The sequence below is a fragment of the Balaenoptera borealis genome (assembly GCF_965194805.1).
Source record: "Balaenoptera borealis genome assembly, chromosome: 14".
In the NCBI taxonomy this organism is placed as follows: domain Eukaryota; kingdom Metazoa; phylum Chordata; class Mammalia; order Artiodactyla; family Balaenopteridae; genus Balaenoptera; species Balaenoptera borealis.
In genome coordinates this window covers 24,576,058-24,598,979 of record NC_138875.1, presented here as the reverse complement: position 1 = coordinate 24,598,979, position 22,922 = coordinate 24,576,058, and the positions used below count along the sequence as shown (strand labels likewise).

Sequence of the window (22,922 nt, the reverse complement as noted above, 5' to 3'; positions counted from 1 at the left end):
CCTGTGCTCCGCAGCGAGAGAGGCCGCGATAGTGAGAGGCCCGTGCACCGCGATGAAGAGTGGCCCCCGCTTGCCACAACTAGAGAAAGCCCTCGCACAGAAACGAAGACCCAATGCAGCCAAAAATAAATAAAATTAATTTAAAAAAAATAAAAAAATAAAAATAAAAAAATAATAAATAAAATAAATATTAAAAAATAAAGAAAATGTATTGCTTATATCTTAATTTACTTTCAGGGACTAACCACGGATCACTCAGTTTGTTATACACTGCAAGCATGAACATTAACTAAAATTGGAATTTACCTTGAAAATATTCCGAAACATTTTAAAGGATATTTCTAAGGGAAATTCTAAATTTAAATAATCAACATACTGGATATATGGAACACTTAAATAATAAAACACTCTTTTATACTTGGGGTTTATTTAGAGAAAGGAATGTAGAACATATGTTTTCATTTTCTTAAAAAATCAAAATTTGGGATAAATAAGAAAACAAGGTGGAACTATAAATTTCCCCTATAGAGAACTACTGTATGCTCAGCATGAAAGGGATGACATCTGAGTTCCGGGCTTTTAAACTACTGCTTTACTTTCTTAAGGAAGAGAGAATGTTGTGCTTTATTGCGAGTAATTTACACTGTTGATACATCTTGCACCGTTTCTCCATCCCAGTGAAGGTACAAAACACTTTCTGATGAAGGATGTTAAGATAAAACTTCTGATTAAATCCCTCTTGTAAGGTGACCTGTTCACCCATGCATCCTTCCTTCCTTTGTGTTAATATTTACATTTTAATCATAACCACCGATGATTTAACAAATACGGTATTTTAACACAATGGTGGATACAAAAATAATGGTCTCCTTTGCCATCTGGCTGATGGGTCTGCATCATCTGTTGTGACTATACCAAGAGCCCAACCAAATGGCTGACTCCTGGCTGTTTTCCTGGTTGTTCCGGTGGTCAGAGCTGCAGCAATGCAATGTGAGGCACAGACGGCGGCCACATAGTGCTGCCGTGAGGGCGCTCGGCTGGGAGGCCAAGCTGAAGGCTTCCTCAGTCCCAGCCAGGGTCCAGCGTCTCCCCCAGCATTTTATTAGAGATGCCCACATACACAGCAGTGGAGAGAAGAGTGTGCCCTGGGCATCACGGTCAACTTACAGTCATTCTTGCTTCAGCTACCTCAAACTTCCCTCCTCTGAGTTATTTTGACGCCAATCTTATAATTTTATACCTAAATGATTTTTCTTTTTTTAAAAAATTAATTAATTATTTATTTTTGGCCGTGTTGGGTCTTGGTTGCTGCGCACAGGCTTTCTCCAGTTGCGGCGAGCGGGGGCTACTCTTCGTTGCGGTGCGCTGGCTTCTCATTGCGATGGCTTCTCTTGTGGCGGAGCACGGGCTCTAGGCACGTGGGCTTCAGTGGCTGTGGCACACGGGCTCAGTAGTTGTGGCTCGCGGGCTCTAGAGCACAGGCTCAGTAGTTGTGGCGCACGGGCTTAGTTGCTCCGCGGCATGTGGGATCTTCCCGGACCAGGGCTCGAACCCGTCTCCCCTGCATTGGCAGATGGATTCTTAACCACTGCACCACCAGGGAAGTCCCTTTATCCCTAATATTAACCTGTATATTATCAAACAGGTAAGAACTTTTTGCTCTACTTTTAAGGTAACTCAAAATTAAGTTACAGAGTGTTCCTTTGTATCATAAAAGTATTTGGTCAAAGATATGTCCTATGGTCCCTGGGCTCAAGTAATCTTAACAATTACTTGGACAGTTAAGATGAATGCAAATGAAAAAAAGAAGCACTAAAAAGCAGTTCTCCAATATAACATATTGTTAGACTAAGCAATGTACTAATTGCCAGTCCTGACTTAGATGGATTTTAGGATGTGCACAAACAATCCAAGTGACCTCTAGCTTCATCTGCTTCCTCTCCTTTACACAAACCATCAGCCTCTGCCAAAAGGAACTCCCTGAGGTCTTCTGCAAACTCCAGGCAGTACCCCTCTCCGTGCTGCTCCATTTCTGAGACTGTTCTTTATAGCTAAGATGGCCTTCCCACCACACTACCATTTCCTACAGAGCTGGCTCAAATGTTTCCCCTCCTCCTCAAAGTCCTTCATGGCCCCCTCCAGGGCTCGGTGTCTGCTTGCCCACCCACAGGCATCTGTCTGTATATTTCCCACAAGGTGCCTGGACTGGATACGGGTTTGTGTATGGTTTTCACTCGCTACCGGATATAAATGTTTTGAAGGCAGGCTTTGCTGAGTGAGGAAGGTACCCAGCCCTGTCAGGAGCTATGGAGGCTTAGGAGAGACACAGACTCTGTGCGTGAGGCTGATGCAACAGTGGCTCTGAGTAGTCCTGAAGGAGAGGGGAGAGGTGGGAAAGTATTCCAGGCAGAAGAATTATTCAGAAGCCTGGCCAAACAAGAAAAAGGCTCGAACCCTCCCATATATTGACCCCTCTGAGGAGCCCCCGGGTGCACGTGAGGGCTGCATCAGCAGTGATGAATTCTGATCATGGGGGACTTCCCTGGCGGTCCAGTGGTTAGGATTCCGCACTTCCACTGCAGGGGGCTCGGGTTCGATCCCTGATAGGGGAACTAAGATCCCCCGTGCCACGTGGCCAAAAAAAAAATCTGATCATGGTTCTCTGTGGCTTAAAGAAGATCCTTGATGGCGTCTCAATGAAAACGACTGCCACAGAAGACACCAAAAAGAAAAGACAGAGACTCTGCACCAAGGTGTTTATAACCTACACCTGGAGATAAAACATCTATAGAAACAACTATAAGACAAGGTAGAAGCGGTTAAGTATCATGTGAAGTATACAGATAAGCAAACTATGGGAGTCCAGGGAAGGGAGAAATTACTGTAAATGGGGGCATCAAGAAAGACTTCAAGGAGAAGGTGGCAATTGAGTGGTCTGTACACAATGGGTAGAAGTCGGGCTTGTGAAGGTAGGAAGAAGGGCACTCGGGGCAGAGGGGATAACAGAAGAAAAGGCATGGAGGCAGAAAAGCACAAGGGTGCCCAAGGACCAGCCAGTGTTCAGGCTGTTTGGAAAATGGGGAATAACAGTGGGAGTGATGTGAAACAAAGCTTAGAGGCAGGTTTATGGATCCTTACTGAGCCTGATTCTAGACTTTAGTCTGTGCAAAAGGAGCCACTACGCATATGTGAGCAGAGCAGTGACCAGGGCCTGAATGCCGCTGTGGAGGATTACTTGGGAAGCAACGTGACCCATTTGATTGAGGGGGGTGGTGAAGCAGGCCCCAGGAGAGAAGAAGCTGGGCGACCAGAGCAGGGGTCGAGGCTATGGGATGAGGGCCTGAACCCGAGATGACGGTGGGAACAGCGGAAGGGATGAATAGAGGAGTCGTGGGGGGGGACGCCACCCGGATGAGGGAGGGAGGGAGGCTTGGCCACTCTTCACGGCTGCCCCTCCCCAGAAAGGGAGATGAGGGCTCAGATGCGACAGATCCAGAAATAAATCCAAGAGTGTCCTCTGTTGATGATCCTCTGTTGAGTCCAATGACCTTTGTTACTTTTGTTTTTCACTAGAAACAAAGGAGCAGACAAATAAAATCCGGTTCCATCCTCCGTCTGGCTCCATTCTAATGAGTCTTTATCTTTGTGATATGGTTTCTTCGAGCCTGAGCCCGTTTGCCTCTGGGAAACGGTCTCTGTGCAGCTGACTTCACAAAGCCTTTATATTTAGGTCAGCAGTAGCTGCTGACACCAGCCCCCAGTCCCGACAGCTTCACAGATTAAGCACGCTGTCTGGAAGGGTTTATCACCATTCTGATTCTCTGGCCTCTATCTTTGAAAGTTAGAAAAGGGAAACAGAGCCTAGAAGGAAGTCGCAGTACCTATTTCTGAAGGGAGATGTTTTCCTTAATTTTGTCCATTTCAACCTTTGATCATCAGCCTGTGAATACTGAGAGCAGTAACGACGGCTTAGGAATAAGGAGAACCTGGTTGTGAACGACTAACTTTCTGATTCCAGTTCAGGAAAATGCACCCATATCTAGCTCAGGTTCGGGACCTGTTGACAAATGTCCTGGTCAGTCCCCAGGCCTTGACTCTATCATTTCCAAGGCCTGCAGATGCACAGTGACTGATGGACAGTCCTCCTGCCGGAAGCCTGAGCCAGGAAACTACCTCCCACGTTTGGGGAAAAACAGCGAGCCCTGAAAGTTCCAGGGACGAGAGTTAAACTGGATTGGACCCAAGGTGCTTCATGGGACCCTGTTTCCCATGCTCGGAACACACGTGGATGGTCACGTTGCTTGACATGTGTTCTCCCCCAACTCTGTCCTTGAATTATTTGAAAAGAAAACAGGAGTCCTTAGGACACACTAGGGTCAAGGGTTCCAGCTTAGAAAAACCAATTCCAATGACAGGTTCATCCTCTATACAAAGTTTAGGAAAATGTGCATGCAAATTTCATTCCCAGGATTCTGCCCCATTGCGTTTCCTTTTTTACTTCTGGAAATCAGGGATGGGAATGGAGTGGGTGACAGGAAGGAGGAGATTAGAATAAACTTGGAAAGCCAGTAAGGTAACCTGACTTCATCTAAGGGCAAAAGGTAACAAAATTCCCTCGTAGGAGCTTTCTGTATCTGGAATATTCTGTCATCATCAGTTTTTACTCATCTCTCACTTCCCCTTTCCCCAGTGTGACAAACTCTAGATTGAACTAGACCCCTACTAATTGGAACTTTCATGACAGCACACTTATTTTTAGGACAAAGAAACAAGAGAATGAGCACATAGTAAGTTAAGAAAAAACACAACATACTTCCAAGGAACCCTCCCACTAAGATTATGATATACTCTGCACGATTTCTCACACCTTACACAGGCCTATACACGGAGAACTCACATTACAAGGGTGATGGAAACACAATAAGATTCTGAATTATCCACAAGAGATAAAAAGCAACACGTTCCTCATCTATGCCTAAAGAACTTCCCTCTGAACTATAAAAAGCTTTAGGATGTAAGTTGTATTGAGGGTGTAGTTTGTAAGTAAATGAATATATAGACAGAACTAAAGAAACAGTATGTAAATGAAAGACACTACATCACAGAGCCAAGAAACTGAGTGTGGTTTAGGCCAGTTCCTGACCCAGAGGAGCCTCCGGTCTAGGGGACAGCCATGACACAGTGATAATTCAAGTGGGAAGGGCTCTAATGGCTGGGCTAACAAAGTGGTGGGGAAAGGCTTTGCTGAGGAGGTGATAATTTCTACATCCTCAGAGAAAGGGGTGAGTTTTGACAGGGAGGAAGCACTTTAGACATTGGGAAAAAATGCAAGTAGGATCATATATGCAAAAATAGCAGAAACTTTATCTTTAGAGGGGAGATAGTAAAACTGGTCACTTCCCAAAGGACTAGGTTTTTAAAAAATTTTGTTTCATACATCTTATAAACTAACAGTTTATAATTTATAAATCTTTTATAGACTCTTACCATAAAACGGTATACTTTATAAAAAAAATTTATCAGAACTGCAATGTCTAGAAAAGCAGCCTTTTAAGGCAAATTCCAGCTTGGAAATATAAATTCTCTGATTTCAAAATGGAATGTTTAATAAACCTGGTCAATAAAAATTAACTTCTGAGATTTCAATTATTTTAAATTACTCTTTTTATCTATTCTCCCAAAAGCCATTTATCATTTACAAAGAAATTGTCTTTGAAAATAAACATGCAAAAATTTATATCAAATATATAATTCTGAAAATAGATTAATTTTTGTGAAGTCCTCCATAACAAGCTCTATGACTTCACATTCCCTAAAGAAATTGTTAACAGTAAGAAATTTTACATTCACTTTTTGAAGGCCACTCTGAATTTTTAGCTATGATCTGTTTCATGAAATACTACTCGAAAGTTAAAAATAATAAAAAAACTATAGTAGGCTGATTGATGCAAGGGAATTTTTAGGCTTTGCACTCATATGTAGAGAGGCTAACATGTATTTGAGATCTCCAGCAAGAGTGTATTAAGTTCTACTAATAAATCTTCTGGGACACCGTGTTCTAAATATACATTTTTCCTTTTTAGACTTCTAAATCTGCAATTTAAATAAATTTAGTTTTAATTTTTCCCATGTTCAAAACTAGCTACTCTCTTAAAAAAAAAGCAACAACTTTTATTATGGAAAATTTCACACACACACACACACACACACACACACACACACACACACACACACGTAGAATAGTATAATGAACCCAATGTATCTACCGGCTAGCTTCAAAATTATCAACAGCTTGCCCAAATTCTTATCCACCATATCTAAAAATATAACCACAGTAATGTATCAGAATTGAAATAGTTAAAATAATTACTATTATATAATACCTATCAGTGTGTATAGGTCCCCAAATGTCAAAAAGGCCTTTTTGCAGTTGGCTTATTTGAATCAGGACCCAAACAATGTCTACACATTAAATTTTTTTCATTTTCATTCCTTCAAGTATTTATTAACCACCTGATAAGCATTAGGCGATGTGCTACGTGGTAATCCCAATTTTATTTAACAGTTTTATTTTCTCTTTACTTTCAAATGCTGTTTTGTAATTCAACCCTTGGTTGCTTTTTATCTATCTGGTATTAATCTGTAGTCATAACCAAGTATTGACTCTTAACAACACAGATGCCCAATTTCTATGGGTTGCTAAACTATAAAAATTATTTTCTCAACTTTTAACTTACTTGTAGGATTGAAATTAGCTGCACTCTTATTTCTGAAAGTACCGAACTGTTTAAAGTATACTTGAAGTTACTTGTTTAATTCACTGCTAGATCAGAGAGACTAACTTAAAAATACAAATTGTCTGAAAGTGCTCACACGCCAATCACAAGCCTTGGCTTGGGGTTCTATGTACAGCACATCACTAAAATACCCACAGAAGACTTGGGCCTCTGTTTTAGAGAAAGAAGGGATATAATCTATTTTCCCATTCCCATTTGCTTTAAAACCATTAACTACCAAGTCCATACATTCATCATAATACCCTTCTCTAACTCATACTGGCAAGGCCATCTTCCTCTTTTTCTCTCTCTTCTTTTTTTTTGTGGTAAACAACATAAAATTTACCATGTTGACCAATTTTAAGTGTACAATTCAATACTGTTAACTATATTCACATTGTTGTGAAAAAGATCTCAAGAATTTTTTCATCTTGCAAAACTGAAACTCCATACCAGTGAACAACTCCCCTTTTCCTCTCCCCCCCAGTGCTCGGCAATTACTGTTCTCTGTTTCTATGAATCTGACTCTCTAAACTACTGCATGTAAATGGAATCATTTGTCTTTTTGTGACTGGCTTACTTCACTTAGCATAATGACCTCAAGGTTCATCCATGTTGTAGCATGTGACATGATTTCTCTCCTTTTAAAGGCTGAATAATATTCCATTGTAAGTACAGGCCACATTTTGTTTACCCATTTGTCCACCTTTTGGCTATCATGAATAGTGCTACTAGGAACAAGGGTGTGCAAATATCTCTCTGAGATCCTACTTTCAATTCTTTGGGCTATATACCCAGGAGTGGATTTGCTGGAGCATCGATAGTTCTATTTTTTAATTTTTTGAGGAAACTCCAAACTGTTTTCCATAGTGCTTGCACCATTTTACAATCCTACCAACAGTGCACAAACGTTCCAATTTCTCCACATCCTCACAAACATCTGTTTTTTTTTTTTAACAGTAGCAATCATAATGGGTGTTTTTTTAAATTAAAAATTTAACAAAATTTCTACTACATGTTTCATAGTAAAATAAAATATATTATTCACTGAAGAAAAATTGTAAAACAGGGATTTAAAAAATTATCATTAGCTCCACAATCCAAATACAACAACTGTTAAACATTTTGATATATATTCCTCTAGCCCCCCTCTTTTTTTTTGTGGGGCAGGGGGGGCAGAGATCATATTTTAGGAGAGGTAGACAATTTGATTTCTATATGCAAATGGAAACGGAGAAGAATCTTACATATTGATAAAAATATTTTTACCTTCATTGAAATCCCCTTGTTTAACATTTCTATGACTTACCATACTTTACTCATTTTTAAAATAAAGGAGTCTTCGGAGACTCTCTCACTTTTTTTAGCCTTTTCTATTATGAAATATAACACACATACAGAAAAGTCCACAGACACAAATACACGACAACTAAGTTAGTACAAGGCAAACACTCCTGTTTCCACCGCTTGATCTGCAGAAGGACACTCCCACAGGATCGCTCGTTACCACTCTCCTGACTTTGATGGCAATCACTTCCTTGTTCTTATACTTTTACCACCTACACCAGCATTCCTTATCACTATCGTTGAGTTCTGCCTTCACTTTAACTTCATATTAATGAAATTATACAGTATATACCCTTTTGTGTCTGGGGTCTTTAATTTAGTGTTATACTCGTGAGGTTCATACACAGTGGACTTGCTGTGGTTCACTCATTTGCACTGCTATCCAGTACTCTATTGTTTAAATACATCACAATTTTTAAATTAATTCTACTGCTGATGGACACTGGGTTGTGTCCAGGGTTTGACTATTATGAACAATGATGCTATGGCCATTCTCATACGTGTCTCCTGGCATGCAAGGGCATGCATTCACGTCAGGTGTACACCTAGGAGTGAAACAGAGTGTACATTTGTTCAACAGAGTGTACATTTGTACACAGGCCAAACTTCTATTGAAGGTCTTCAATAACCACATCGCCCTCGTCTACTGCTTTTCTTATTCCTGATCCTGCCCCTTTATCAAACCCTCGATGGAAACTGTCAGAGCTTGTCAGTGGCCATCACACTTGCCTCTTGGCCAACATGGCCTCCTGGAACAGACTCGTAGCTTCCCATCACATTGCGGTGAAGACACGCGCGGTGAGTGCATACTGTATGCAGGGCTGCAGGCTGAGTGTTGGGGAAGTAAAAGGCAGATGACAGGTCCTGGACATTAGATGTTACAATCGAGTTGGGAAAAAAGGCAGAGAGATAAGAAGGGAAGTCTTAACAGAGGTGGCATGCACTAAACAGCAAATAATCAGTGTAGATGATGAGAGCTACAGAAGTAGAGGAAGGAGTAGAATGATGTGTGAAAATCTTGGGGAGGAGACCTGATCTTGGCTGGGCCTTGAGGGAAACGCAGGACTGAAATGAACAAAGGCCATGGTTGGGAATGTTATGTTTACAGAACAGGGAAGGATGAGTGCTTTCCTGAAACAATGACCCATACCACATTCAGGTGCACAGGGGTAGAATCTGTCTCTTAAGTGGCCCGTTAAAGAGTAAACTTGCAGCTAAATAAGATATATAACATAATAAGAAAATTAAAGTCTGCCAGTTAAAAACATTACATTTGGGTTTCCCTGGTGGCGCAGTGGTTGAGAGTCTGCCTGCCAATGCAGGGGACATGGGTTCGAGCCCTGGTCTGGGAAGATCCCACATGCCGCGGAGCAACTAGGCCCGTGAGCCACAACTACTGAGCCTGCGCGTCTGGAGCCTGTGCTCCTCAGCAAGAGAGGCCGCGATAGTGAGAGGCCCGCGCACCGCGATGAAGAGTGGTCCCCACTTGCCACAACTAGAGAAAGCCCTCACACAGAAACGAGGACCCAACACAGCCAATAAATAAATAAATAAATAATAAAAGTGTTAAAAAAAAAATTACATTTAGTCACAAATGTGCATTCAAAAACAGTTGCAAAATGCAGTACTAAAAAATACTTATGGTACTAGAACATGGAGCCCCTGATGCCTAGCCTGAGAATGTGATCCCTTAAGGCCTAGACAGATGTGCGATGTCACTGTCACAGGCCACGCAGTACTCTGAAAGTGGTCCTGTAGTAAAGACATTCTGCTGGTCATAAGGAAGACAGGTCAGGGAAAGAGTATTTGAATTAACACAAACATGTCATCAACAGCAAGCACAAACTCATGGTGTCATCTTTCTATATAAAGAACAGCAAAGAGCCAATTACTAGTACTGGAATAGCTGGATTTTCAAAAACTTTGAGGCTGCTTTGATGGATGATTTAGCCGATGTTAGGAGTTCCAGCGCCCCTTGAATGCAGAGAAGTGTCACGTAGTACAGATGGATCAGGAAACCTGGCTCTGGGCCTGCATCTGCCCCTGCAGCCTTGTGACCTTGGGCCATGAGTCAATTCTCCTCATTTTCTCTATTCATAAAAATAAAGGGGTTGAAACAGGGTTTCTAAATTATCTCTTATCTCTCCATTCTAACAACTAAATGCTGAGAGAAGGCATATTTTTTGGTCCACTTCCTTAAGAATGAGAAAAACTCACCCCTGGCTCCTGTGTATCTTTCCCACAAACCCTAAGGCTTACAACAGAGAAAGGGCACAGTCTGATGCTGTTCCTGAGAAATGAAGGAACTCCAGAGAACATTGTTTTTTAAATCATTTGAACACAGTTTTTGTTACCCTGGGCTGCTGGAAGTGAGAAGTGTAAGACAAATCAAAACAACCAGAGAAATGAACTCTGGCACTTGGCTGCTTTTGTTACAACTTAAACATCACGTGCAGCTCTCACAGGCCGAGGATAAGAGTGGAAATTTAAAACAAGGAAGTGGCTTCTCCTATTTCTTCTCCGGGAGTGATTCCATTCCAAACCGTCTTTTTTATTCGACTGGAAAGCGGTACACTTGTGAGATAGTCAGGGCCAACTCTAACAGTAAATGTGAATACAGCTGCATGAATTGATAGGTCTTTTCATAAATACTTCCACTAAAGTGTCTTTTTTTTTGGCTGTGCCGCACGGCATGCAGGATCTTTGTTCCGCGACCAGGGATCGAACCCGCACCCCCTGCTTGTAGTCTTAACCACTGGACCGCCAGGGAAGTCCCTAAAGTGTCTTTCAAAAGTACTGGAATCAGGGAAAACATCTGTAATACCAGGTTTTTAGTTTTTTTATACTGAGAACACCATGTGTACCGAGGAAACATGGGCAAAACAAAATAGTAGTACAATAGGTTGGCTATGGAAAGAACAGAGCTCTAGAGTTAGATAACCTGGCTCAGCTTCACTTTATAACATGGAACTTTCTAGATGGAGTGATCTGTGAGTTAAATGAGATAACTTAATCCTGACAGAGCCATTGGTGTGATCACAAAAAATGGTCTCTAACCTGTAAATTATTATAAATCAAATCACTTAATTACTTAAAAGAATTTTAAAGTTACTATTTAAGAGGATCTGGCTATGATTCCTTCCAAACTAAAATATCAGAACCACCAGCCAGTTAAATAAAATCACTCAGGAATTTATCTGTTTTGAGAGTTCAGACTAGTGACTTAAGCCTTCTTTGGGCTTAGGTCAGTGATGTGCTGCTGTGAAAGATGAGCCCTTACATTTCTCAAAGACAGAGATGATCTCCACTTGATATCCTGAAACTGCCCCACCTTTTCCTCGGGGTCATGACCTCTATGGACTTGCAACTTCTCCGATGAGTAGTATATAAAAGTTCATATAGGGCTTCCCTGGTGGCGCAGTGGTTGAGAATCTGCCTGCTAATGCAGGGGACACGGGTTCGAGCCCTGGTCTGGGAAGATCCCACGTGCCGCGGAGCAGCTGGGCCCGTGAGCCACAACTACTGAGCCTGCGCGTCTGGAGCCTGTGCTCCGCAACAAGAGAGGCCGTGACAGTGAGAGGCCTGCGCACCGCGATAAAGAGTGGCCCCCGCTTGCCACAGCTAGAGAAAGCCCTCACACAGAAACGAAGACCCAACACAGCCAAAAATAAATAAATTAATTAAAGGTATCCTTTAAAAAAAAAAAAAAGTTCATATAACATACAGAAAAGTAAGATTCACGTGTGTTGTTTTTCTGTTCCTTCCCTTGTTATACCAGGACAAGTGGCCCTTGATTTTCACTACTGTTAACGTACTAACTTGTGGAAGTTCTTTTAAGTTGTGTCTTCTAATCTGTCATAGACTTGAGAACCAGATGGCCAAGCTTGTTAAGATCGTGGATCAGGCTGTGAGCAAAACGGCTTGTGGCCCTTTCCTAGTAATAAAGTGCACGGAATTTGACTGTTTAGAACTTACAGCTCTAGTTCTTGGTTTTGTTCTAGAAGAGCGAGGTTGATAGATAAATGGGAAAATGATATCGGCTAACAATTACTGAGAGCTTACTTTGTGTTAGGAACTTTGCATTCACTGTCTCTTTTAATTTCCCCAGCCACCTCGGGAGGTAAGCAAGGCTATGAGACAGACCTACCCTGGAGGTGAGAAACTGATGCACAGTGAGGGTTAAGTAACCTGCCCGACTACGCAGCTGTGGAGACGTGATTCACTCTTAAGCCCTACAGCATCCTGCCTGCCTCTCCATTTATATGCTTCAGGGTGCTGGGGTGGGGTCCGCATTCTGTTTGTAGCCACTTCTCATTGCCAGTCAGGGAGATCAAGGTATCTCAAAGCCCTTCAGGGTTCGAGCTGTCTCTTTCCTTTGCTGTTTGCATCCTCTAATTTACTTAAGATTCCTCATTTGAGAAAGAAGAGTCGAGCAGCTTTTTTGTTTTAAATCATTTTTACTGGAGTATAATTGCTTTACAATGTTGTGTTAGTTTCTGCTGTACAACAAAGTGAATCAGCTCTACGTATACATATATCCCCATATCTCCTCCCTCTTGCATCTCCCTCCCACCCTCCCTATCCCACCCCTCTAGGTGGTCACAAAGCAACGAGCTGATCTCCCCCAAGAGATGCAGCTGCTTCCCACTAGCTAGCTATTTTACATTTGGTAGTGTATATATGTCCATGCCACTCTCTCACTTCGTCCCAGCTTCCCCCTCCCCCTCCCCGTGTCCTCAAGTCCATTCTCTACGTCTGTGACTTTATTCCTGTCCTTACCCTAGGTTCATCAGAACCATTTTTCTTTTTTTTTTTAGATTCCATATATATGTGTTAGCAGACGGTATTTGTTTTTCTCTTTCTGACTTACTTCACTCTGTATGACAGACTCTAGGTCCATCCACCTCACTACGAGCAGCTGTTTCTTGGACTGCTACTTTAGAAACTGTGCCCTCCTATACGGGAAGGCTCTCTCAGGGACAACCTCTAGAGGACTGCTGTGCAGGCTGGAGTTGCTCAATCAGTGCCAGTTGAACAAATGACAGGCTACAAAATGCCAATTGCAAATAGTAGCTCTGCAAGAAGAGGAACGTTAGCCACTGGATGTTGGAGATATTTATTCAAGGACTCAGAGGTGTTAAGGATTTGCAGGAACAACATAAATAAATATAATGATCAAGAGCCCACATGGTTCCTTGTACCCCACTGTATCCTGACCTGAAAAAACCTCAATATTGGCTCAGTGTTCTCCTTCAACAGGGATTGTTAACAATGAGAAGCTCTATGACAGAATATGGAGAACGTGTACAAAGGACTAAAATACTCCCTGATTTTTCATTTTCAGATCCTGTAGGTTAGAGCAGAGATACAGATGGTCAGAGAGGAAGGCAAATCTTTTATAGTGCCTACCTGCTGTTATTTCTCGTCTCTGTATCAACAGGAAGAAGGCTGAATGCACAAATTTGATAAGACTGATATTTATTTAATGGCAGAGGTTGTTAGAAACAAGAAAAAAAACTAGACATACTATTTGAATACTTTCCTTGTGAAATTCCTCTAATGCACATTTTTAAAGAAAGACTGTGCTTTCAATGCCCCAAATATGGTCTTTTGCTACAAACATATTGAAACTGAATGGAGAAAAATAAGATCCCTCTTGACTACAAGTAACCACCCACTTCAGTCTGTGTAACACTCTGTGATACAATGGAAACCATGGACACAATGCTCTACGTGCAATTCAAGTTCACAAAAGCTTAACTCTGAGTGATGAATAGAAAGAATGAGTCATTCATTTACCCTTTATGGAACCAGTGTGCCTCTTTGGGGTTCAGATTATGAGCAAAGTCATCAGCCTGCACAAGCTAAGGGTTGGCTTTGTGACTTTAAGTATATTTTTAGCAAACAGGAGCCACACCAGTCAAGGGAACTAGTGTCCACTGCTAGTAGTTCTTTACTAACTTGGGGGCTTAAAATAATCAGGGCTAAAAGTTGAAAGAAAAGTATCTCCAAAGAGGGGGAAAATCAGAGTTTAAGGAATTCAATCCTAAATATTATCAAGTGCATACATTACATATCAGATATTTAATGTCAGAGAAAGGACAATAATGGTAAGACTACAAAGGTTCTCATTTATAGCATCTTGTCATAGGGACTACTGAAAATCAAATAAGGCTGTTTCTAGCTGCTACTGCTATCAATTAGCCAGCAGCCAATTCCACAGCCGTAATAACTGCCACATGCCCGCTGTGTATTACCTCTGGGCCTGCTAATTCCAAACACAGGAGGTCGAGGCTGTACTGAACAGATGAGCCTACAGCCGAATGCCCTGCTAGTCAGATTTTGTTTTACAAAATGAAATGATTCAGTACGTCAGAATATTTTAGATAATTTAGCCTAGTTCCGCTCCTTAAACATGTGAACTAGATTACGTACTTTAATAATTTAACCTTCACTTACCCAAATGTTCTCTATGCCATACAACTACGTGCTTCTCTTTATTTTTGTTTCTTCTAGTTCACAAAATTTAAACAATGATCTCTGGTCTAAGTTACAAGGTTATGCTGCCAGTAAGGTGGTTCGTGTCATATTTAAAAGCTTTCATTTTTTTCAAAATGAAAAAAAAAATAATCAGCTCTCTGAAACTGACACTTCAGTTGCCAAGATGAAGGTATCAACATTGAAAAAAGAAAATCCTATCCCAAAGGGTCATCTTTTATACCTATGGAAGCAGCCCCCAGACCCACTCCACGGCCTGCTCCCCGCTCCAGCCCCTTCCTTGGGGGGGCGGTTCCTCAAACCCTAGTATTGACAGGGGTTCCCACGGATCAAGACATGAAATGCTGGACAACAATAAAGAGTTAAGGCTCCTCCTGAACTTTGGAAGAAACCAGATTTCGTCAGTGAGGTTTGGCAATGTGAGAAACCCTGTAACCAATTTCATTTCCTGATAAATGAATGGTCCACAGGGGAAAGTCGGCCAGTGAGTTTCAGAGCTGTTGGGAGTTCAGACTTTACTGCGAGACTCCTTGAAGGAGCCAGCCTGTCTACTGCTTATCGCTGCTGAGCCAGCCCCGTGCAAACAGGGCGGCTGCCAGACTCCATTCACAGCTCACTGAAGTGCCAGTAAGAGGTCTTCACAAACATGTGGTATCCCTTTAAGAAGTGATGCTGCCATCAGAGGTCCTTTCCATTATACTGGGCTTTTTAACCTGCACGATCGCAAACACAGGCCTATTAGAATTATTTTAGAACAGCAGGTTCAATGGTCTTCATCATTTAAACTTATTGCCCCTTGTCCAACCAAAACCAAAACAGCCTCAGCGTTCAGTTTAGATTCAGAACTGGGGCAATGCAACGTCTAAAACCAACAAATACTCAGATAAATAAGAGTAAAATGCAGAAAGTCCATCTGAGGGGAGTTACATAGACAGTACCTCAAAGTACTGAAACAAGTTTACCGGAAATGGAAACAGCATAATTAATCTCAAGGTCATTTACATTTTAAGCTTGAAATGAAATAAATATCTGTATGTTTAAGTAAACGAAAAGGCAATTCTCATAAATATAACCATAGATGCTGTATTTATGCTTAAAATGTAAAAAAAATCTTAAAAAATATTTTTCACATTAATTCAGAATTGGTCAAAGCATATACTTAAAAATTTGTTGACTTCAAGTAAATTTTCATCAAAGGTTAACTTGACAGATTTACAGTCTCTAATTTGGGCTTGCTTAGAAAACACACACAATTACCCTACATAAAATAGCCAAATGAACACTTGAAGGCGGGAGAAGGGAAAAAGTTCTAAATAATGGTTTCGGGCCCTTAATTATAAAACATAAAGAAAACAAAATCTGAAGCTAGTGAGCTTTCAAGAGGCTTGCAGGCTTGAACTGGCAGTAAGGAACCTGGACCTGATTAGCCTCACCCTCACAAATGCACGTCACAGCGGCAATGAGGAAGTGCTCCAGGTTTACAGAGATGGAGAATGTTAATTTCATCCACCAAGAATAACTCATAAAACAAGGACAGAGGGAAAGCCAACGAGCCCTTCCTTTAGCTTCCTTAAGCGTTCAATCCAATTTTTTCTTTCCTTCATGGTCTTAGGACCATAAGATGTATTCTTCCTTGGACTTCAGTGTTAGATTCCTGGTGACGTTGAGTTGGGCTGTCTCCAGGGTCAGAGTAGGGAGAGAAGTCTGTGCATTCACTTACAGGGAGTCAGTAAAGTTTGCTTTGTTTAGGTCAAATCATTCGATAACAGAAAGACTGAAGGGAAAGGGAGCCTCCTAGGTTATTTTAAAACCATCTGAGTTGTGATTCTGATCAGTCACGTGACAGTTTATAAATCAAGGGCAAAAAACAAATTTCTAAACATTATGTTTATGAACCACTTCAAATTTTAATTATCTCATAAATAGTTAACTGTGCATGGTACTTTCAAATTCAGAAAACAAGCATAACTGAAAGGTTTAATTTAAAAATAGAGCTCATTACCTGTGGTAGGAGACAATTAGTCTGGTTCATAACATGAAAACTGAGTTATTTAAAGGATAATCGTCAGTGCTTTGTGGACAGAGCTACAAATGACTGAGTTTAATGGCCAAAAGCACATCTGAAGCCTTTAATTAATCTCAAGAACTGTTTCTTGTAAATATCCTGCAAAGCACATAAGTTTCTTATATAGTAGTTCCAAGAGAACTAAAACATTTTTCTGTTTTCTTCTGGACGTGGCTGCTTCCAGACCATCTCAAGTTCAGAAGCTGGATGGCGTGGGAGTCAGGGAGAGGGGAGGGGAAGGTTTAGAGAGCGATAACGTTGAAACTGCTGTGGAAAAGGCCTGACGTGACGCACAGAGTCCTGATAAGAGAGGCCGTCGATGAGCCTGGGGGAGGCAGGCAGGACAGGGCTTCCTTCGGAGGAGCATCAGCTCAGAGCCCAGGAGGTCAGGGGCCCAGCTTCAATGCTGCCTCCTCGCCGGAGAAGGATGGACAGCATGACCTTTACAGCTGGACAATGGATGAGGACCCGTGATCCTAGGGTATGAATGAATCTGAGGTCCTTATTCTGAGGAGGAGCCAGGGAAATTCCCTCTTTCAGTATGCTTTTCCTTCCTTCCAGGTTCTTTTCCGTCAACATGAGCCACAATACCTTCCCGTCTGAGAGCTGAGTGTGCAGCTCCTGAGGAGGGAGGTTTGCTGGCTCGGCTCGGCCTGAATGGGGGATACTCCCCCATGCCCACTACTCCTCACACTTCCCTCCATGGATCAGAGTCACTCAGAAATGTTTAAAGTGAGAAAAACAGGACCAGTATACAGCTGAGGAAATGTAGGTACTGAGAGATTTGGTGAAGAATGAACAGGGAGGCAATGACAGGATCAAGAGGAAAACACACATTTCTGGATCCTTACTTGGGAAACTGGCAACGGGCATGATGAGCTAAACGACAGACGTGAAATTTTATCCACATTTTGACGATGGGGGTAGTGGGTAATGCTAGACAATATCAGACTTTTTCCAACACTGGGAATTCAAAACATTTACTGCTGTGAGTCTTGGAAACAAGGAATGGTAGTTTAAGTTTTGAGGTAGGGAAGCAGAGGGATCAAAAGAATGTTTACTCTGTTTTCTAGAAAAAAAAAAGTTTTATGAAGTGCTCTTGCCAGTGGAAGACATAATTATTATTTTCTGCTGGGAAACATTCTGGCTAGTTTACAGTAAGGATCTGATATAACATGCGAAGAGTTTAAACCCTATACACTTAAAAGCTTGCTAACACATATTTTCCTGTAGAGGCTGCGGTAATGTTTATCCTCCGTTTAGATAGAGCAATGTCAGAAATGTGTTAGCAGGAGCACCGTCTTACTGTAGCAGCAGAACATTAAAGGGAATTTTAAGAAAGCAAAGCAAGCAAGCAAGCAACCCAACCCAACCCACCCTTAATCTTACTACTCAAAGTAAGTAAATATTTTCATTTCGGGGAATAATCTTTCTGTCTGTATTTGTGTGTCTACATTTGGATGGGTGAATACACACACACAGTAAGTGTGTATGTATAAATATAAATATGAACATAGTTACAACCATATGAAAAGTATTATGATGTTTTGGAGTCTGGGAGACACATTAAGAAAAACTGCCATGCCTTCCTACTTCTAGATGGCACTATGAATTATTTCCTACTTTTCGTTCACTCTCCATGCGACAGAGATTATGCCAGAAGTAAATGGCTGAAATATATTTTGGTAAAACATACTATTGTAATTGTTCAAGTAATTCACAACTCCAATGTAATAACAAGTGCTGTGTTGTCTAGGTTTTGAGGCTATAGGCCACACAAAATGATTTTTCTGGAATCATTTTACTTTTTGTATGAAGAGTTACATAAAAATGTAGTAACAATACAAAGTGCAGAGTGTTCATACCCTGAAGACACCTGGGAAGAAGTGAGTTGTCCATTCTGCTTTTAAAAAACCTTTGGAGGTACTGCATGAATATTGCACTGGTTACTCCCAGAATCCTCCCCGAGAGAGCCACAGACAGGTTATGGATGTCACAGTGCACACCACTGCTGCCGGTACTGAGAACTTTTTGACAGATAATATGCTTAGATGGAAAATCTTTTTTTTTGTTCCACCGAAGGAAGCTTGGTTTTTGAGGATGGCATTATGTAGCTTTTGTTGTTGCAAGGACTGGGTCTGGGCTGTGTGAGAAGGGACATGGAGAAAAAATGCTCTTGAGACCTCTGAATTTCAAATCTGAGCTCTTTAAATGATCTAACCATAAATTAGCTCTTTGCTCAAGTGGTGAAAACATATGGTACTCTGCACAACAGGGGGGCTTCACGAAAGTACTTTTTTTCTTTTTCCTTTTGGCAATGTTCTTCTAGTTTCCAATTATATTTTTGAATTGAACTCTGGTATTTGTTAGGTGAAAATGACCAAACTGATTGTTTCCTTCTTTTTTGCTTGAGATTAACACCATACAATTAAAAGTCACTAATTTTAATGTTTAATTTGATGAATTTTGCTGTTTGTATATAACCACGTAACTGTCACTACCATCAAGATAGAGATGAGAAGCCCCTCCTGCCCCTTTGCACTTGATTCCCTGCCCTTTCCCCCTTGGCCCAAGGCAGCCACTGATCTGTTTTTGGTGACAATTTTGCCTTTTCTAGCATTTTATTGATTTCTAATTATCTAATTTAGCTTTAATGATTTTAATGTTTTAAAAATTATTGAGATTTGTTCTATGGCTCAGAATATGTGCCATGTGCATTCCAAAAGATGAATTCTGCCATTGTTGGGTGAGATGTTCTATGAATATCAATCAAGTCAAAGTAATCTCCTATGTTTTTGCTGATTCTTTTTTGTCTAGTTGTTCTACCAGCTGCTGAGAGGAGGCTGTTAAAATCTTCAAAATAATAGAATTGTCTATTTATCCCTTTAATTCTGCCAATTTTTTGCTTCATGATTTTGAAGCTCTGTCATTGGTGCATATACATTTACAATTATTATGTCTTCTTTTGTTGAACTAACTTTTTGATCATTTTGAACTATCTCCTTCATCTTAGGTTTTGTTTTGAAATTTGTAATAGCTGATGTTAACAGAGCCATTTTAACCTTCTTATGCTTCCTGTTTGCATGGCACTTCCTTTTCCTTCCATCATTTGCTTTCAAACCATCTATGCTTTTATATTTAAAGCACATCATTTGCAAACAGTATATAGTTGGGTCTTATTTTATCCATTCTGACAATCCCTGCCTTTTAATGAGTATTTAGTGCATTAACATTTAATGTAATTATTGATATGTTTAGGTTGGTCTATCATCTTTTTTTTTTGTTTCTATTTGAATCCTCTGTTTGGTTCCTTTGTTCCACCTTTCCTACCTAGGGAGAGGGGAGAGGTAATTATTTGAATATTTTTTAGATTTTTATTTTAATTTTCCTGTTGTTTTTTTAGCTGTTGATTTTCATATTTTTAAAATAGTGGCTACCCTAGGTTTACAATGTAAACCCTTAACTTTTCACAGTAAAATTACAGATAACAATTTAGTACTTCATGTAAAATACAGAATGTCATACAGGACCACAGCACACAGGATCATATTCATCCTCTCTTATCCTTTATGTTACAGTCATGTGTGTGTATATATGATACATCTACATACATTATAAATCCTACAAGACAATGTGATAACTTTGGTTTTAAGAATAAGTTTATTTAAGACAACTAATAAGGACCTACTGTATAGCACAGGGAACTCTACGCAATACCCTGTAATGACCTATATGGGAAAAGAATCTAAAAATAAGTAGATATATGTATATGTATAACTGATTCACTTTGCTGTACAGCAGAAACTAACACAACATTGTATACTCAATTATACTCCAATAAAATTTTTTTAAAAAAGGAATTTATGTGGTTTAAAAATTAAGACAAAAAAAGCTAAGCAAAAAATGGGGGGTGGAAGGAAGAGAAATAGAGACAGAATAGATATGAACATTTTGCATTTATCTAGATATTTGTCATTTTTGATAAATATTCATTCTTTCTGAAAATCTGAGTTTCCATCTGATATCATTTCCATTCAGCCCAAAGGACTTTCTTAGCATTTTTTATAATGCAAATGTGCTGGCGACAAGTTCTCTTAGTTTTCTTTTACCTGATCATGTTTTGTTTCGTTTTCATTCTTGAATGATCTTTTCACTGGATACAGAATTCTGGGTTGACTATTGTTTTTCTTTTGCACTTTAAAGATGCTGTTCCATTCTCTTCAACACTATACAGTTTCTAACAAGAAGTGATGTTAATTGGATTATTGTCCCTCTGTATGTACTATACCATTTTTCTCTTGGTCTTTATCGCTGGCTTTCAACTGTTTTGACAATAATGTGCCTTGACGTGGGATTATTTGTGTTTATTCTGCTTGGTATTAGCATCTCATCTCTGCAAAACTACTGACTTTTTTATTGTCATTATTTCTCAGCTGAGTCTTCTCATGTCTCTGCTGAGATTTTCATGCACTGAAAACATGTTTCATGCAATGAAAACATTGAGCAGAGTTATAGTAACTGCTTTTAAATCCTTGTCTGTTAGTTCCAACATCTGGTTTGTTTTGAGGTTGAACTCAATTGATTTTCTCTTATGTAGAGAACATGTTCCATTTTCTTGGTTCCGTGGATGCTGGGAAATTTTGGATTGCATCCTGAATAATATTAAGTTGTGGAGATTCTTGTCTGGGCTTAAACTGCAAACTCTGTATTTTTAGTAGCAGCACCAATCTCTGTTCAGATCTTTTGTCTTTATCTAGGCTGCTTAAAGTTTGGTCTACAGATGGGTGGTTCACAATTTAGTCAGAGGTGTGGGTAGACAGAGTTTAGGGATCCTCTTCTCTGATTCCTTCCCTTCTGGGATTCCTCCACTATTTTCAGAGTTCATAGATTCTCAGCTTTTATTTTTGTTCTTCAGCCCAGAAAGGCTACAACTTTCCCCATGTGTCCCATCTCTGCTGTATGTGCCATGGACTGCAATTAGCCTCAGGCTAAAAGACCTCAGAGATGTGGAGTTTGCTATTTCCCATCCTCCAAGTGAAAGTATACTCTTCACCAGAGTTTTCTTGCATCTGTTCACTCTTCTGTATCTTCAGGGTGGCAAGTCTGGTCTTAGTTTAGAATTTTGGTCTTTGGCTGAGCTGCTCTGAGTCTGTTTTCCACATATGGTTCAGAGATCAGTCAGAGGTGTGGACAGATACAGTCTGGGGGCTCCTCCTCTGGTTCTTTCCCCTTCTGGGATTCCTCTACTCTCTTCAGTCCTCATGCTTTTCCAGCCTCACTTCTGGGGTTCTCCAGCTCAGAAAAACTAACAGTTTTTCCATGTGAGTCCCTCGCCACTACAAAGTAAACCACAAGGACTGTGCTTAGTCCTGGGCTAAAGGCCACGGACATGGAAACTTACTTATATAGCTTCCTATCACCCCCTTCTAAATGAGCATGAACTCCCTGCCAGAGTCTGTTTGCTTCTATTTGCTCTCCAGTACCTACAGGCAGCTGTGTTTTGTATTATTTGTCCAGGCTTTATAGCTGTTTTCTGCAGTGGGTGTCATCTGGTAGGGTCTTAGTCCATGATACCTGGAAGTATTCTCAAGCCGATTTTCAACCATGCTGAATGAATTAATAAATTCATTCAATAATATTTAATAAGTAGCTATTCTGTGCAAGGCAGTGTATTATGTTAAACACTGTGGAGGAGATATAAATATAGAAAATACAGCGAGAAACTTAAAATCAAATGAGATTAAAATATATACATACGTATTTATATATAAAGATAGCATGACAACTTTTTTTTAGTAGCTTAAAATTGGAAATAATCTAAACGTGTACCATTAGTAAAATGTCTGAATCGTGGACTATTTACACAATGTAATACTAATACATCAGTGGAAAGGAACAAACTTTGTGTAACAACATAAACATCTTTCATAAACGACATTGAGTGAAAGAAGAAAGGTGTAAAAGAAAATAAACTGCAAGATTCCATTTACAAAAAGTTCAAAAACAGGAAATCATATTGTTTGGCACTATACACACACAGATGGTAAAGTTATAAAGAAAAAGAAGACAATCATCTTCAAAGTCAAGACAGTGTATATTTACAGGGGGACAGGGTACATATATTGAGACTTCTGGGCTGTTGGCAATGTTCCATTTCTTGTTCTGAAGAGTGATTACATGGATATTCACTTTCTCACAATTTAAAAGAGTAAAAAAAAAGGGGGGTGGTGGATTTA

At 40.3% G+C, this 22,922-nt stretch overlaps 1 protein-coding gene and 1 long non-coding RNA gene across 4 annotated transcripts in view; one reads left to right on the top strand and one right to left on the bottom strand.

The window, feature by feature from the left end:
• DYM (dymeclin) overlaps nucleotides 1-22,922 on the bottom strand; it is a 386,034-nt gene that overhangs the window by 21,811 nt on the left and 341,301 nt on the right. The gene's annotated exons all lie outside the window — the stretch shown is intronic.
• Nucleotides 1,122-22,922, top strand: part of LOC309611254 — a 38,568-nt gene continuing 16,767 nt past the window's right edge. Inside the window, exons 1-2 of the long non-coding RNA XR_014234424.1 lie at nucleotides 1,122-9,400; nucleotides 9,712-22,922. The exon at nucleotides 9,712-22,922 is cut by the window's right edge and continues 16,767 nt beyond it. This is a non-coding gene — a long non-coding RNA (uncharacterized lncRNA). The remainder of the gene's footprint in view (nucleotides 9,401-9,711) is intronic.